This window comes from Peromyscus californicus, unplaced genomic scaffold (assembly GCF_007827085.1).
Source record: "Peromyscus californicus insignis strain IS unplaced genomic scaffold, ASM782708v3 Scaffold_6__1_contigs__length_162567912, whole genome shotgun sequence".
Taxonomy (NCBI): domain Eukaryota; kingdom Metazoa; phylum Chordata; class Mammalia; order Rodentia; family Cricetidae; genus Peromyscus; species Peromyscus californicus.
In genome coordinates, this window is record NW_026294584.1 from 146,955,466 (window position 1) to 146,970,638 (window position 15,173).

The following is a 15,173-nucleotide window of genomic DNA, read 5'->3' on the forward strand; positions in this document are numbered from 1 at the left end:
GCGCCTTTTCCTGGAACTCACTCTGTAGCCCAGGCTGGCCTCGAACTCACAGAGATCCACCTGGCTCTGCCTCCCGAGTGCTGGGATTAAAGGTGTGCGCCACCACCACCCGGCCACAACAACATTTTAATACCCAGTCTTAAATAACAATAACAAATAAATGGAGAAGAGCCTAGAGGAAAACAGATGTGAGAGATGTAAGAGTGATTTGCGGGAGGGGGCGGGTGTTGAGACAGGTTCTTGATATGTAGCTATGGATGTCCTGGAATTCACTCTGTAGACCAGGCTGGCCTTGAACTCACAGAGATCTACCTGCCTCTGCCTCCTGAGTGTTAGGATTAAAGGGGTGCATCACCATGTCCAACTGTGATTTTTTTTTAAGGGAAATCATCTCAGGAACAGTTCAAACCTCCTTAGAGAATAATTAAGGCTTAGTTTGTGATAAAAGACTCAGTGAAAAGACTATTTTTTTTTTATTTTTGCTTTCTAAGACAGGTTCTCCCTCTGTGGCCCAAGCTGGTCTGGAACTCAGTATATAGCCCAGTTTGGTTTCAAACTCATAGCAATCCTCCTGCCTCAGCCACCTGAGCACTGGGTTATAGGTATGAGCCACCATGCCTTCCATGAAAGGACTATTTTACAGGGAATATGGGATAAATGAAGACATGGAAGTTAAATGAATAATGTGTGTTCAGGTGACAAAGGAGTGGACCCTCCCCATAGTCAGAGACTTGGGTTTTGGCAAATTGGATATGAGGTCAAATTAAAGATATTCAGAGGTACATAATAGAAGCACTTGAATGTTAGGATAAACACTAGACCAGCAGGGTAAAGAAAAACCATTGAACAAATTTACTTTACTGAAGAGTACATTTCTCCACTCCTCCTCCTTCACTGGACACACACAGAGAGAGAGGGAGAGAGAGAGAGAGAGAGAGAGAGAGAGAGAGAGAGAGAGAGAGAGAGAGAGAGAGAACAAGCATGAAAACTTTTTAATTCCATTACAGTTTCATCAAAGAATATTTACCTTGTGGTTGTTGCTGTATTGAAATCAGAGTCTCAGGTACCAGAGACTAACCTCAAACTGAAAATAACCTAGAAATCCTAAGCCTCCACATCGATAGAACTGTAGGCATGGGCCACAATGTCCAGCAAAGAATATGAACTTTTAAAGCATAAGTTAATAAAACATAAAAAAATGTGTAAGATGTAAGCTCAAATTATAAGATTTTCTTGAAAAATATTTAACCTGATTGGAAGAACTAATATAGTAGTATTTAAAAAGTGTAGTGAAGATATCAATTCTTCTCCAAAATGGCCTACAAAATTAAAACAGTTCCCAACAAAATCCCAGAAAGAGTTAACAAGCTTAAAACAGTGCCCAACACATAGAGGACTGAGTTAGTGTTGGATTCCCAAAAGGCCGACAAAGAACTCAAACTCTTAGGATACCAGCAAAACAGGCTCCGAGATCTTACAATCCGGTAACATGAAAGAAACTGTTTCACTTCAGGACATGTCAGTTTAGTGTTGTTCTTAGCATAAAATAGGAGCACCAAAATATTTAGTTGGAATTAAATATGGAAAGCTATGACATATACCTGTTTTTTGTTTTTGTTTTAAAGTCAAGACAGGTGGATTTTGAGAGTTTTAGACCAGCTTAAGCTTCAAAAGGAGACCCCCGTCTCAGAGGGAAACAAAGGAAGGGGGAAATGTTCCTTTTTTTAATGTTCTGGTCTGGCCGGTGTGATGGTACACAGATAATTCTGGCACTCAGGAAGCTGTGGCTGACCAGCCTGATGGACCAGAACTTTTTACTTGTTGACCAGAGTTCCATCCTGGGACCCACAAGGAGAGAGTGGGCTTCTGATTTCCATTTGTCTTCTGGTCTCCACACCCGACATGTGGCATGTGTGTGTACACTCATCACATACATACACAATAAAACACTTTAAAAGAGACCATGGCAAGACGGTTGAGAGTTAGAAGCCAACCTATGCTATAAAGGGAGACCCTGTCTCAAGCAACAAACAAAACCCAGTGCAACTGTCCCCTTCATGAAGATGGCCTCTGTAAAGATTGTTGAATCTGTCTTTGGTTTAACAGGGAACTGGCAGAGGGTGGTTTCACAGAAAGCAGTCTTGCAGTCTTAAGATTTCAGTGAGTTAGAAATAGAAAAGCATGAAAAGAGTGAGGTACCATTCTTTTAAAACGCTTGAGAAAAAACAGGTTAATATCCACTAAAATACAGGGGTGGAACATTCAAACTCTACAGTCGTAGAGATCCGACAGCCTACCTAACCTTCTTCTTGCTTCTGTGGGTTTTTGTTGTGTGTTTGTTTGCGTTTACATTTATTTATACAGTAGGAGTGTGCCATGGTACACTTGTAAACATCAAAGAACAACTTGCCAAAATCACTTACTGTCCACACTGTGGGGCCTGTTGATCAAACTCAGGTCATCAGGCCCGGTGACAGACACTTTACCTGCTGAGCCACCTCACCACCATGGTTTGGGGTGGTTTTTTGTTGTTTTGTGTTTGAGGCAGACTCTCACTCTATAGCCCAGCTGGCCTGGAATTTCACTGATCCTGCTATCTCAGTCTTTGGGGTGCTAGGATGACAGACAGGAGCCACCGTGACTGGCCTCCCTAACTTTATTTTCAGTATTAGGTAGAATCCAAATTTGGGGTTCTTGTCAAGAGCATTTCTGGAAAATGGAATAAAACAATAAATAATTTTAACATCAGATATATATGTGCTGAAAATCCTTTTTGTTTTCCTTGTGTTTTTATGACCTCACTTCCCAAGTACTGGAACTACAGGTGTGTACCACCACACGTGGCTTACACTGGGTTTTTAACCCTTATAACAGCCATAAGAGTTGAGTGTTATTTTATTTCCTATGTATTTTTATTTTATCTATTTATGAGAAGAACTCTGGCTTTGTAGCCTAGGTTAGCCTCAGACTCATGTAACCCAGGCTGGCCTCAAACTTGTAGTCATCTTGCTTCAGCTTCCCCCAATGCTGGATTACAGGCGTGTGTCACCACACACAGCTTATCTTTATGACTTTACAGTGAAAGAAACCGAGACGAGGAAAGACTGAGGTGCTTGTCCAAGGACACAGAGTGGTAAGTAAGAAGGTGGCATTAAACTCAAGTTTCCCCAGGAGACCATTTTGCTGAGAAGATGAAATACAGACTATAAGTTCCCAATAACACTGAAGCAGTATTTCTTCTCTTAGAAGACACTTCTATGAAGCTTGTAACTCAACCGCAAGCTGCAGAGGCTGGGGCAGGGGAGCCTGCTGAGATGGAGCTGGACCCAGCCAGCTACAAAATCCAGGGTGACTGGGGGAAATTGAGAAGGTGGTTAACACTAGGCTCTCTGAGTGACTGTGAGGTTTAAATCCAAGTACAGCGCCAAGAGTGACATGTGGCAGCATAGTAACCACCACATTCTGATTCCCTCGGCCTTAGGAAAGCCTCCTCTGAACCACAGACCGAACTGGGGTAAAGAAAAGGAGAAAGCTCATTCCAGGAAGAGAAAACAAGTACTGTTGGAGAAACGGAGGGAAAGTGTGTTGAAACAGAACATTTGACTTCAATAGTATACAGTCGGGAAAAACATTTGGGAGCTAGATTACATTAGGATCCAGCCAAAGAATTTACATGTTGTAAGTAGCTGAAAAAGATAGGATTTTTTTTTATCATAAAACTATATATATATATATATATAAAAACTATATATATATAATTTATTTTCATTATAAAACTATACATATACATTGTAGAAAGCAAATTATACACAGTGTAAAGAAGAAAGTAAAAATCTTTTTTGCCACAGTCCAGCTGCAGCCTGGGTTCAGGTCCTGATGGGTAAGGGGTGTCGACATGAAGAAATGAAGTGTCCGACCACCAGATGAGTTTCACACAAGTGACCGCCCAGAATAGCCCCAGCCATCTTTATTTATACATCAAAAATAAGCATGTTTTTCCAATGCTAACAAACAAGTTTTTCCCATCCTCCAAACTTTAACCTCTGGCAAAGACAAATATGTCAAGTATGGTTTTCCCTACCTATATATCAAAACATCCTTAAACTGAAAACACTTACCATTTTGTTAAGTTGGCCAAATATCAAGCCAGGTACATCCCGTCTGTACAAAACTAAAAGGTGATTGACATAGGCACACTTTTCAAGAACAGCAATATTGTTCAAAACACATTTACAGAAATAGGGGTGATCTGCCTCCGATCCTGTGAGCACTGAATCAGGACAGCTCCCGGGTCTGAAACGACAGCTGGCATCCCCAGACAGGAAACCTTGAGGAGCATCAGCTCCCAAAGAATTTTAGGGGACAATATTCTAGAAAAAATGGGGTTTCCAGGAATGATCACATCTGTCCCATGCATGATTGACAAAATGATACTAAAACCACCAAGAGAATCACCAATATTACAAGAGAAAAGAGCATGCAGGCCACGCGGTCCCAGCAGCATTCTGCGCTGTCCCAAAGTCCACTGGTCCTTGCCGAGTGAGACTAGCCCCGTGGAATTTTGCCTCCCCTAGAGACCCGTTGGACAAGCACGGCTCCCAACACTTTTTCACCTGGTCTGGTGGCCTTTAACTATAAACTCAGCACTCAGTAGGTGAGGCAAGAGGATTAAAATGAGGTTGAGACCAGCCTGAGCTACATATCAAGATTCTGTTTCAAAGAAGGGGGAAGGGATCACCTCATTCAATGGTTACTTGAGAAAACTTTTTTATTGTTAACATATTTTAGTACCGTGTTTTCTATCTCCTCCTCCGAACTTTATTGATATTGACAAATATAAATTATATACATTCAAGGTATACAGTGTCATGGCTTGATAAATGTAGGCATTGGAAATGATTACTATAACCATCTATTGCCACATATTATTAGCATTCCCTTTCATGATATTTTGCTTTTCTTCTTTTTTAATTATTTAACACAGTCATTTATTATTATATTCATAATAAAGTTTACAAATATGTGGAAAATACTAAGTAATTTGTCTTTTTCTTTTAAGGATTTTTTAGTGTGAATGAGTGTTTGCCTGCATGTATAAATGTGCACTACATACATGGCTCATAGGTCAAAGGAGGGCATCGTATCCCCTGGAACTAGTTACAGATGTTTGTGAGCTTCCTTGTGGATACTAAGAAATGAATCTGGGTCCTCTGCAAAAGCAACCAGTGCTTTTAACTGCTGAGCCATCTCTTCAGCCCTAAGTAATTTATCTTTTATGCAAAAATTTGTCTCTAAAGTGGAACTGCTTATTTGAGATGGTCCTATTACTAGTCTTAGTTCCCAAGACTAAAGCAAAGCAAGTTTAAACTAAACATTTATGGACTGCAATAGTTTTTACCTTTATTATGTATCTTGTCCTGTAATTTCAACATCTATTGTAACAATTTTCTCCTTTTTCTCTTAATAGAATACGTTATTTAATTTCTGTAGGAAATAGTTCTATTGTCACACTACCCAAAGACCATTTGTGGGGACATTTGAGTGTCTCATCCACCTTAAAAGTGTGAATGTCGAGACAGCTGGGTAGAAGCAGAACTGGAGCCGCCTTAGTCTGACCAAAGCACATTAGAGAGACTAAGGAGGGGATTAGGAAGAAAGGGTCCCCATGTTGGACGATGGCAACAACTCGAGTGTAAGTCAAAAAGAAGTGAGACCGATGCGGTGGCAATGGACCTGGAAAGAGAGGGGCAAACCCAGGACACGGTACAGGGGAGAGCTGAGGGGACTTGACGATACACACTATGGAAAGTCATGAAGATGAGTAATCAAAAATCTCAACTTCAGCAATTTGCATAGGCCTCCAATTCCTCATCTAATAAACAGAGTTAAGAAATGTGGGAGGATTAAATGGATGACATATAAAATGCTGAGCAAAATAGCAAGAATGCATTCTTATTAAATAGCTGTTAAGTTGGGCAGTGGTGGTGCAGGTCTGTAATCCCAGCACTCAGGAGGCAGAGGCAGGTGGATCTCGTGAGTTTGAGGCCAGCCTTGTCTACAGAGCGAGATCCAGGACAGCAAGGGCTACACAGAGAAACCCTGTCTAAAAATAAATAAATAAAATTAGTTGTTACTGTTACTACAGATGTTGAAACCCGATGATAAATTAGGAATAAAATTTAGGGGCAGGAACTATGACTCAGTGGTTAAGAGTACTTACTGCTCTTTCAGAGGAGAGTGCCATGTACTGCCTTTAACTCTAGTTCCAGGAGTTTCTTTCATTCAACTTCTTTGAAGGCAGTAATTCTCAACCTGTGGATCTCAAACCCTTTGGGGGTCAACGATCTTTTCACAGAGGTCACCTATGAGCATCAGAAGGCACAGATATTTACATTATGATTCATAACAATAGCAAAACTACAGTTATGAAGTAGCAATGAAAATAACTTTATGGTTGGACCACAATATAAGGAACTGCATTAAAAGGTTACATCATTAGGAAGGTTGAGAACCACTGTGTTAAGGGCACTTGTTATTTTATTAGTCTACCTGGAAAATCCAAATTATTCTGCTAATTAGCAGTCTCTGTGTGTGTGTGTGTGTGTGTGTGTGTGTGTGTGTGTGTGTGTGTGTGTGTGTGCAGGTGCCTGTGGAGGCAAGAGGTCAACAATGGTGTCTTCCTCGACTGCTGTTCACCCTATTTGGGGAGACAAAGTCTCTCACTGGACCTGATTCAGTTAAGCTAGCTGGTCAACAAGCTCCAGGGATTTGCCTGTTACCACCTCCCCAGTACTGGACTTAGAGATGCATATAACCAGCATTTTTGGTTTGGTTTGATGTGCTCATGTGTACATCAAATGTGTGCTTGTGCACCCTTCAATGACATGATTAGTGAGTTGAAGTCAAAGGTTAACTTCCAGGACTGGTTCTCTCTTTTCACCAGAAGTCCCAGAGATTGAACTCAGATCATCAAGCTCATGCATCAAGCACTTTTTGCCCACTGAGTCATCTCGCTGGCTTCACCAATGCTAGGAGCCCAGACTCGGGTCTTGATTCTTGCAAAGCAAAGCAAGCACTTTTCCAACCTCCCCAACAATTAGAAATTGCAATTCCCTTTGAAAATGTAAATCCCCTTTCCTTGTAACCTAGCATAGTCCAGTGCCTGAAGATGAAGACATAAACCTTTTAGAACAGTGTTCTACTTCCTACACCATTTCCTACACAGAAAATGCCAGGAAAGTTTGCCCCTGCTTTGTCCCTTTGCCTTGCAGGTCCTGATTAAGCAAACAACGAATGGGCAATTCCAAGTTGAAAATTTTTATACACTTTCCTAAGATTTTTTTTCTTCTGATGTAACCTGATTCTGCTTCATGTTATGCAGTAATCTTTTTGTACACTGTGAAGATATGGTTTTGCCAAGGTACCTTCTGATTGGTTTAACAAAAGGCTGACTAGCCAATAACTAGGCAGGAAGAGGTTAGGCAGGAGAGCCAATATGAGAGGATGCTGGGAAGAAGAGCGGAGTCTCAGGAGTCATGAGGTAGATGCAAAGCATGCCATGCTGAAAAAGGTGCCACCATGTGGCAGAGGGTAGATTTAAAAAATGGGTTAATTTAAGTTGTAAGAGCTACTTAGTAACAAGCCTAAGCTATCGGCCCATCATTTATAATTAATACGTCTCTGTGTGGTTATTTGGGAGCAGGCTGGTGGGACAGAGTTGACTGGTGATCCCAATGAAAAGCTCCTCCTACAGCTTCATACCAAAATATTTGTAACCAAACACAATGAATGTTAACTAACTACAAATTTCTAAAGAAACAGTGATCTCAGTAGACCTTGTCCAGCAAGGGAAACAAAGATTTATCATTAGCTGTAACATGAATTTCTAAATGGTCTTTTAATAAAAAAAAAACTCGGACCAGATATTGAGGTGAAAGCTGAAAGATCAGAGAAGCAGAGCACTCCTCAGCCTGAAAAGCTTTCCTCAGCTGAAGCACTCCTCAGCCTGAAAAGCTTTCCTCAGCTGAAAGACTTTAGTTCCTGTCTGCTCATGCCTTATATACCTTTCTCCACCCACCCAAATCATTTTCTGTCTCAATTTTCCTAGTGCTCAGATTACAGGCATGTGACTCCCAAGTACTGGGATTAAAGAAAGGTGTGAGCCACCACTGCCTGGCTCTGTTTCTCTCCTAGACTGAGTCAATCTCATGTAGTCCAGGGTGGCTTTGAACTCACAGAGATCTCTGCCTCCCTAGTGCTAGGATTAAAGGTGTGCGCCACCACTGCCTGGCTTCTATATTTAATTTAGTGGCTTATTCTGTCCTCTGATCTTCAGACAAATTTATTAGGGTACACAATATATCACCACAATTAGCCATTCCTTTTTTTGTTTGTTTGTTTCTTTTGGGGGATGTTTGTTTGTTTTTGTTTTTTTGTTGTATTTTTTTTTTGAGACAGGGTTTCTCTGTGTAATTTTGGTGCCTGTCCTGTATCTCGCTCTGTAGACCAGGCTGGCCTCGAACTCACAGAGATCTGCCTTGCTCTGCCTCCCGAGTGCTGGGATTAAAGGCGTGTGCCATCAGCCATTCATTTTTATAAATGATGATGTTGTTTCTGAGACTAATCTGCCCTACAGATGCACCATGGTCTTCACCATTACAGCACATTTCTTTGAACAGCCCCTCAACAGCAATGTTTTCAGTTCAGCTTCAGTTGATTGATTAATGGACAGCAGAGTCTGTCCTCAGACAGGTGAAAAATATCAGGTTGCAAGGCAGATCATGTAAATATATCAGAGGTGGGTTCCCCCTGCCAAAAAAAAGAAAGGGGAGGGTAAAAGGCCTTGAATACTATTTTAGGAACGCCAAAGATTCAGACCCTTGTAATTAGCAAAGAACAAACTTCGATGCCTTTGGGTTTCACTCTAGAATTCAGTATTTCTGTCTTTTGAGTTCCTTTGCTTCAAGTAATATAGATGCACTCAAAACAATTTTAGACAAATCTGCAGTGAAAATGTTAATACTTGATCCAGTTTTCTAGTGGTTGGGAGGCTGGCTTAGCGTGAGATCAAAGGGGAACTGGCTTGAAAAACCAGGGCAGGACAACGCTACATTGTTTTATATCTTTGGGAACAAGAGGAGACAGTCAACAAGTATCAAGTAGCTATGGCCCAGCACTGTTTCTGCTCCCATCTCACTTAATTCCCACAGCAATCCAAATGCATAGTCTTTCTTAGCCTCACTTTAAACTTGAAGAATTGTGGCTCTGAACAGAAGCGATAGCTCACAATCCAAGTGAAGCCGGTACACACCTTCTCCACCTCCATCAGCTGCTCTTACTTGCTTCCAGCTACAAAGTAAGGGACTTGAGTTACTCTCTGAGCTCCTCAAGTTCTAACTGTGTGCATGGCCTTTGTGGTTTGGAAGAAAACGAAAGACAGTGAGGGGCCTCGCCATGGGATGGGACCTCTTTTTCTCTTTCCTAGAAAGCACAGCACTTACCTGTACGTTTTGATTCTCTGTCTCTATGAAAGGACAATACTGCTATTGTTCCCACTACAATAACAATGGGTGCTTCATGCCTGCAATCCTTGTATTCAGGAGCCTAAATCACTCTTCAACTGAGGCCAGGCTAGGCTACAAGGTGAGTTTTAAGTCAGCTTGGGCTATAGAGTGAGACCCTGTCTCCAAATATGTAATCAGAAACATACACATAAATTTAAAGATACTTTCCTGGTTTCTCCTTTTTGTGGACCTTTTTAAAATGAATGTTCATTTCAAAAAACAAATCAAGCAATATTTATTGATGATATTTTATTGTGTCATCTAGTTATATTGTGAGGCTTTGTCAGGCAGCAAAGCAGTATAAGATATAGTCTGTGTCCTTAGGGAAACTACAGCTAGCTGAGAAACACGGCTACCTTGAAAAAATACATGAATGGTCCAGACAACAAGCACTCTGTGAGTACAGAGAAAGGGAAAATGGAGGGAAGCTAAAAAAAAAAAATAATAATAATCCATGAGAACGGGGACAAAGAGTACCGTTCACCTTGCATTGTGGGCTAGGCTCTCTTGGCCTTCTCTGTATTGTGAAATCCTGGTATGAACCTCTCACATAGTTCAAACACTCTGGGCTGTGCGAGTTGCAGTGCTGTCCTTCATATCACGTCATCTAAATGCCACTTCATCTTTATTGGCACTCTTGGGAGGGTAAAACCCAGTGGTATGCAAACACCGTCATGGTTAATTGCTTCAAGCCATGGGAAGTTTCGTGCAGAACCAGTTTCTCAATGGGACAAATGTTGTGTCAAGGTGTAAGGAGCTTGAGAAACTGTTAGAGGCAAAGCCTGTTGTGGCAGGAACCAGATTTAAATGGGGGCACTTCCTTGTCTGTATCAGCAAGGGTCAGTCTCTGGCCCTCCACCTGCAGGGTGACTCCGCTCAAGCTCTTCAGCCCTTTGGCTCAGAGGCTCCTGGTCCTTGTCTTATGCAGAAGGAACTACTTAGCCAAGCTGTTCTGCATCTATTCACTCTCATATGCCAATCCATAGATAAGATGCTAGATATGAAAACTTATTCCAAAATTCTGGACCCCCTCCCTTAGAAAACTAAGCATCAAATCCCACCCTAAATATAATATGGGAATCTGATCCCAAAAGATGACGTGACATAAAGTAGTCACCATATGTTTAGTGTGGGTTCTGAAACAATACTAGATTTAAAGAATATTTCCCAAATTATTTTAAGATAAAACCAACACACAGGAATCAGTAGCTAGGTGCATCCATCAGAGTATTACCATCAAGTGCTAAATTAAGAGTAGCTAGAGCCCAATGTAGTGGCTAATGTTGCATCCCCAGCATTTAGGAGGCCGAGGCAGGAGGATGGCAAGTTTGAGGCAAGCCTGAACTATATAGCAGGACCCTGTCAAAAATAAGTTTAAAAAGAAAGAAAGAAAAGAAAAAGAGGAAGGGTAATGGGTTTAGTGAAGTGATAAGAAAAAATTTCGTGGAGACAAGGATTAGGATTGGCATTATAGAACTGGAAGAATTTGAACAGTCAGAGAAGAGAAATTACGACATTCTAAAAATGAGGAAAACAGCACTGGAGGCAAGAACAATGGAATGTACATGCATGAAAAATGGAAGTCATCAGCCTGTCTTGGGGAGGGTGGTGTGAGGCTGGACTTAGCAAGAATTTGTGGGAATGACCATATAAATGAGACTAATCCAGGGGCTAGGGAAGTAGTGTTTGCTTAGCATGTGTGAGGCCCTAGGTTCTATTCCACAGTACCACATGCACCAACATGGTGTGCTCATGCCTGAATACTAGCAATTGGAAAGTGGTGGTGGCAGGAGGATCAGAAGTTCAGTGTCAATCTTGGCTACGGGGGTGGGAGGGTGGGGGGTGGGGTTTGAGGCCAGGATCCTTGTATCAAAAAAAAAATCTGATTCAATAAAAAACAAAGTAAACATGTAAGTGCTGGTTATATTCCACTGGGTCTCTTGCCACGAAGTAACAACAGCTTAACCTGTTAAAGTTTACAGTGTTCCAGATACTATGTTAAGCACTTCACTAATATTAAATCGCCCATCCTCGATACAGAAAAAGGTAAGTCCAGAGAGGTCAAGGAATTTGCTCCGGGTCACATAGTTAGTAAGTGGAAAAGTCTGAGAGTAAGCCAAGTGAGTAATTTCAAACATGGGGTCTGAGCACAACACTAAATTGCCTCCACACATATTATCCCATTAAATCCTCATTAAATCCTCTGTGACACAGGCATCGTTATCCTCATTTGGCAAATGAGGATCCAAGACACCAGGAGTCAACCAATTGCTCAAGGTCTTCCATTGAATACAGGGCTACAATTTGAAAGCAGCTCTATTCCAAACCCATTAAACTTTCCATTACAATATAGCTACCTGGCAAAGGTGCTGTCCAGATAGGATCAAATTATGGAAAATTCTGACAGGCCAGGAAGAGCAAGAAGCCTTGACAGGAACAGGGAAGAATGTCAGGGTTTTGAACAGGCATGATTAGATTAATGAGGGTCAGTCTAGGTCTAGACTCAGCTAGTCATAGGAAATGGGCTCAGGGAAAGGGCAGAGAAGATACTAGATAATATCATAGATGGTAAGAACATCGAAATGGACAAGGAAGAGAGAAAGACAGAAACAGGATCAAAATGGGTCACAGGAAATCAAATGAGGGAAGGAATATACAACAACCCTAGCTGACATTAGAGGTGGTAAGTATGTAGAAGTGGACAAGAAGGAGGAACAGAAACAAGATCAAAATGTGAAAGAAAATCTGATTGTCTTTGGGGCGCACTGGTTGAGAGCAAAAGCGACCAAAGAGGACTTTGAGTCTAAATGACTCAATGGGTTACTGACGAAGACAGAGACATCATACAAGGACCTGGTTTGAAACAACAACAAGAAGAAATTGTTTTTAAACATGTTAAACAATCTGGAGCTGAAAGCACTGGCTGCTCTTTCAGAGGACCTGGGTTCGATTCCCAGCACCCACAGGGCAGCCATGAATGAGGACATAACACCAATGCACATAAAACTAAATTAAAAAACATGTTACAATCTGTTTTATAAAACAATGGCCTAAAGGACTAATCAGTAGGTAGTTCAGGGATGCAGGTTTGGGGGTTTGAGATCAGGTAGAGAGCAGAAGCTAGAGAGCAGAAGTTGTCAATCACAGTTGACCAGAAAAGGCTATCCGATGGCCAGTGAAGAAGCAGCCAGGAAAGGGTTAGTATGAGGGCCTGAGGCTGCAGCTCATTTTGTAGAGTGCTTGCCTGGAGTACACCAAGCCCTGGGTTCAATAAACCGGTCAGGTCAGCTAGTGCCTGTAATCAGGAGCTGGGGAGGTGAAGCTGTAGGATCAAGAATTCAGTGTCAAGGCTGGAGAGATGATTTAGCAGTTAAAATCTGGCTGTTCTTCCGGAGGACCTGGGTTTGATTGCCCCCAGCACGAACGTGGCCGCTGACAATCATCTATAACTCCAAATCCAGGGAACCCAATGTCTTCTTTTTGCCTCCAAGGGCACTGAACACACATGGTGCATAGACATACATGAAGGCAAAACATGCATGCACATGAAAAAAAAAAAGTTTTTTTAAACTTTTACAAAAAAAGAATTCAAGGTCAATCTTTTCTACATAACAAGTTTGAGGCCAGCCTGAGTGACATGAGATCCTGTCTAAAAGGTAATAAAAACAAAACAAAACAAACAAACAAAAAACTCAAAGATTGGAATGAGCCAGAAATCAGCACAGAACAAAAACAGCAAAACCAGAAAACAGGATGAGTGGTCAGAGGCAAACAGACGAGAGTGAAAGGGACAAGGGGCAAGTGACAGCAACGAGGGGGAGGTGGCCGCAGAGCAACTTCCTGCTGCTTTGGTAATCTAGGGTATTTCCTCCAGGAGCCAAGTCCAGCTTCTCGGCCGGCCAGCCTACAGAATAATCAGGAACTTCCTCCCCTAAGAGAGTGATGGGTAACATCGGCACAAGGACAAACTGAAGTCATCAGAAGGCCTAAAATGACACCATAACAAGAACTATCTCCCCAAATTTATGTATCTAGATATTCCCTGAAAAATCTTCACTTCAATTTTAGCTTCTTCTCCATTTGTCCTTTTCTTTAAAGATCTTTCCTTCCATCAGGTATGGTTTTGCACATCTATAATTCCAATCTTTGGGAGGTAGAGGCTGGAGGACATCAGCCTTGGCTATATGTCACCTATGGGGCCAACCTATGCTACATGAGACAAATTTAAAATTTTTTTTCCTTCCTTACCCAAGTTGGTCGTCATAATACTGAGAGGGTGAAAGCTCTAATGTCCTTGGCTCCTGTAGGTTTTCAATCTGGAAAGCAAACAGGGCCATCAGTTGTGAATAACTTGCTACAAAGACTCTTCTTGTGAAGCTAGATATGGCAGCACTGGCCTGTAATCCCTGAACATGAGATTGAGGCAGGAGGATCACCAGTTTAAGACCACATAGTAAGACCCCGTCTCAAAAAAGAAAAAAGTAGAAATGAACCAACTCCTAAACTCCTCTTCTGGCATCTCTGCTTCCTGTCCTTTTCCCCCAGAGCATTAAGAACATGACACACGGGCCAGCACCCCACCCTTTGTGACCTCTTCTGCCTGGCTGAATTAAGAAAGTGAGACTGAGCACTTTAGCCAACGCCCAGAAGGGACTTGCCTGAGACACGAAGTGGGAGTCCTGTGATTTCAACTCCTGCTTGCTGTCTTTTGGACATGTCCCGTAAGGCTCTAGGGTATGCCCTCTGACTCAGAGGTCACCTCTGAGCCTATATCAGTTCTTCTCCCACAGTCCATATAACTCAACTCTTAAGTCAGGGATCCTCCACAACCCAGGATGCTTTAGTGTGTTCCTCCTGTCTTGAAAGTAGCAAGATAAGGAAATGGGGCCCAGGGTTGTTAACTGGCTTGCCCAAGAGCACAGGGAACGAGAAGGAGAGATAGGCTTTCTGACCCACCCTCCAAATCAGCTAGACAAAGGTACTGAGTAAACAGTTTGGAATTCTATTTTTATTGAAGCGTTTCCCAAAGATTGGCCTCTTTTACAGTCTTTTTCTTACAAGATGTTTATAATGTCTGGAAATGCCAGTTTATAGTTTAAAAGGGAATGGGAACAGCCCTAGTTGGTGAGGAGGCCCATTGGTTACCCACAAAACCATGTCAGCCGCCTTTTACACTATGGCCAAAGCCCAGATCCATGCCCGCCCTCGACCTTTTTATGGCAAAGCTTAATTGAGGGCCCTGCATGCTAGGCCTTTCTAGGCCTTTCCATCATTGCCTCACACTGACCTTGATGCCTTCCACTGAAATCCTTGATTACCAAATGTCCACAGGCAGCTAGTCAGCTTGGGATGGGCCCTGCACAGCAAGGCAGCAGAATGACAGGCCAGCTCATCAGAAATGCATTTATCAGGCAAACTTCAGGGCAAACCGGCTTATCCAGCTCATCACTCAAGAAAAGCAGTTCTGTGTGAAGCTTCACATGATACGAAATAGATGTAAGAAAGGCTGTCCCATCACCACACTCATTTGGATAGGCATCTAAGGTCAGGGCATCACACAAACAGACCCTCCCCTTCCCCAAAAGTAGAAAGGTAAGCAGACAAACCTGC

General features: G+C 42.1%; 1 protein-coding gene across 5 annotated transcripts in view; it reads right to left on the reverse strand.

Annotated features, from left to right (window-relative positions):
- Positions 1–15,173, reverse strand: part of Dusp16 (dual specificity phosphatase 16) — a 120,420-nt gene that overhangs the window by 84,960 nt on the left and 20,287 nt on the right. For 3 of the 5 annotated variants that reach the window (XM_052720191.1, XM_052720190.1, XM_052720188.1), the window contains 2 exons: positions 13,812–13,879; positions 6,221–6,362 (listed from right to left, as the gene is read on the reverse strand). The gene's annotated coding sequence lies outside the window, so the exon portion shown is untranslated. The remainder of the gene's footprint in view (positions 1–6,220; positions 6,363–13,811; positions 13,880–15,173) is intronic. The other 2 variants (XM_052720192.1, XM_052720189.1) reach the window with 1 other exon arrangement.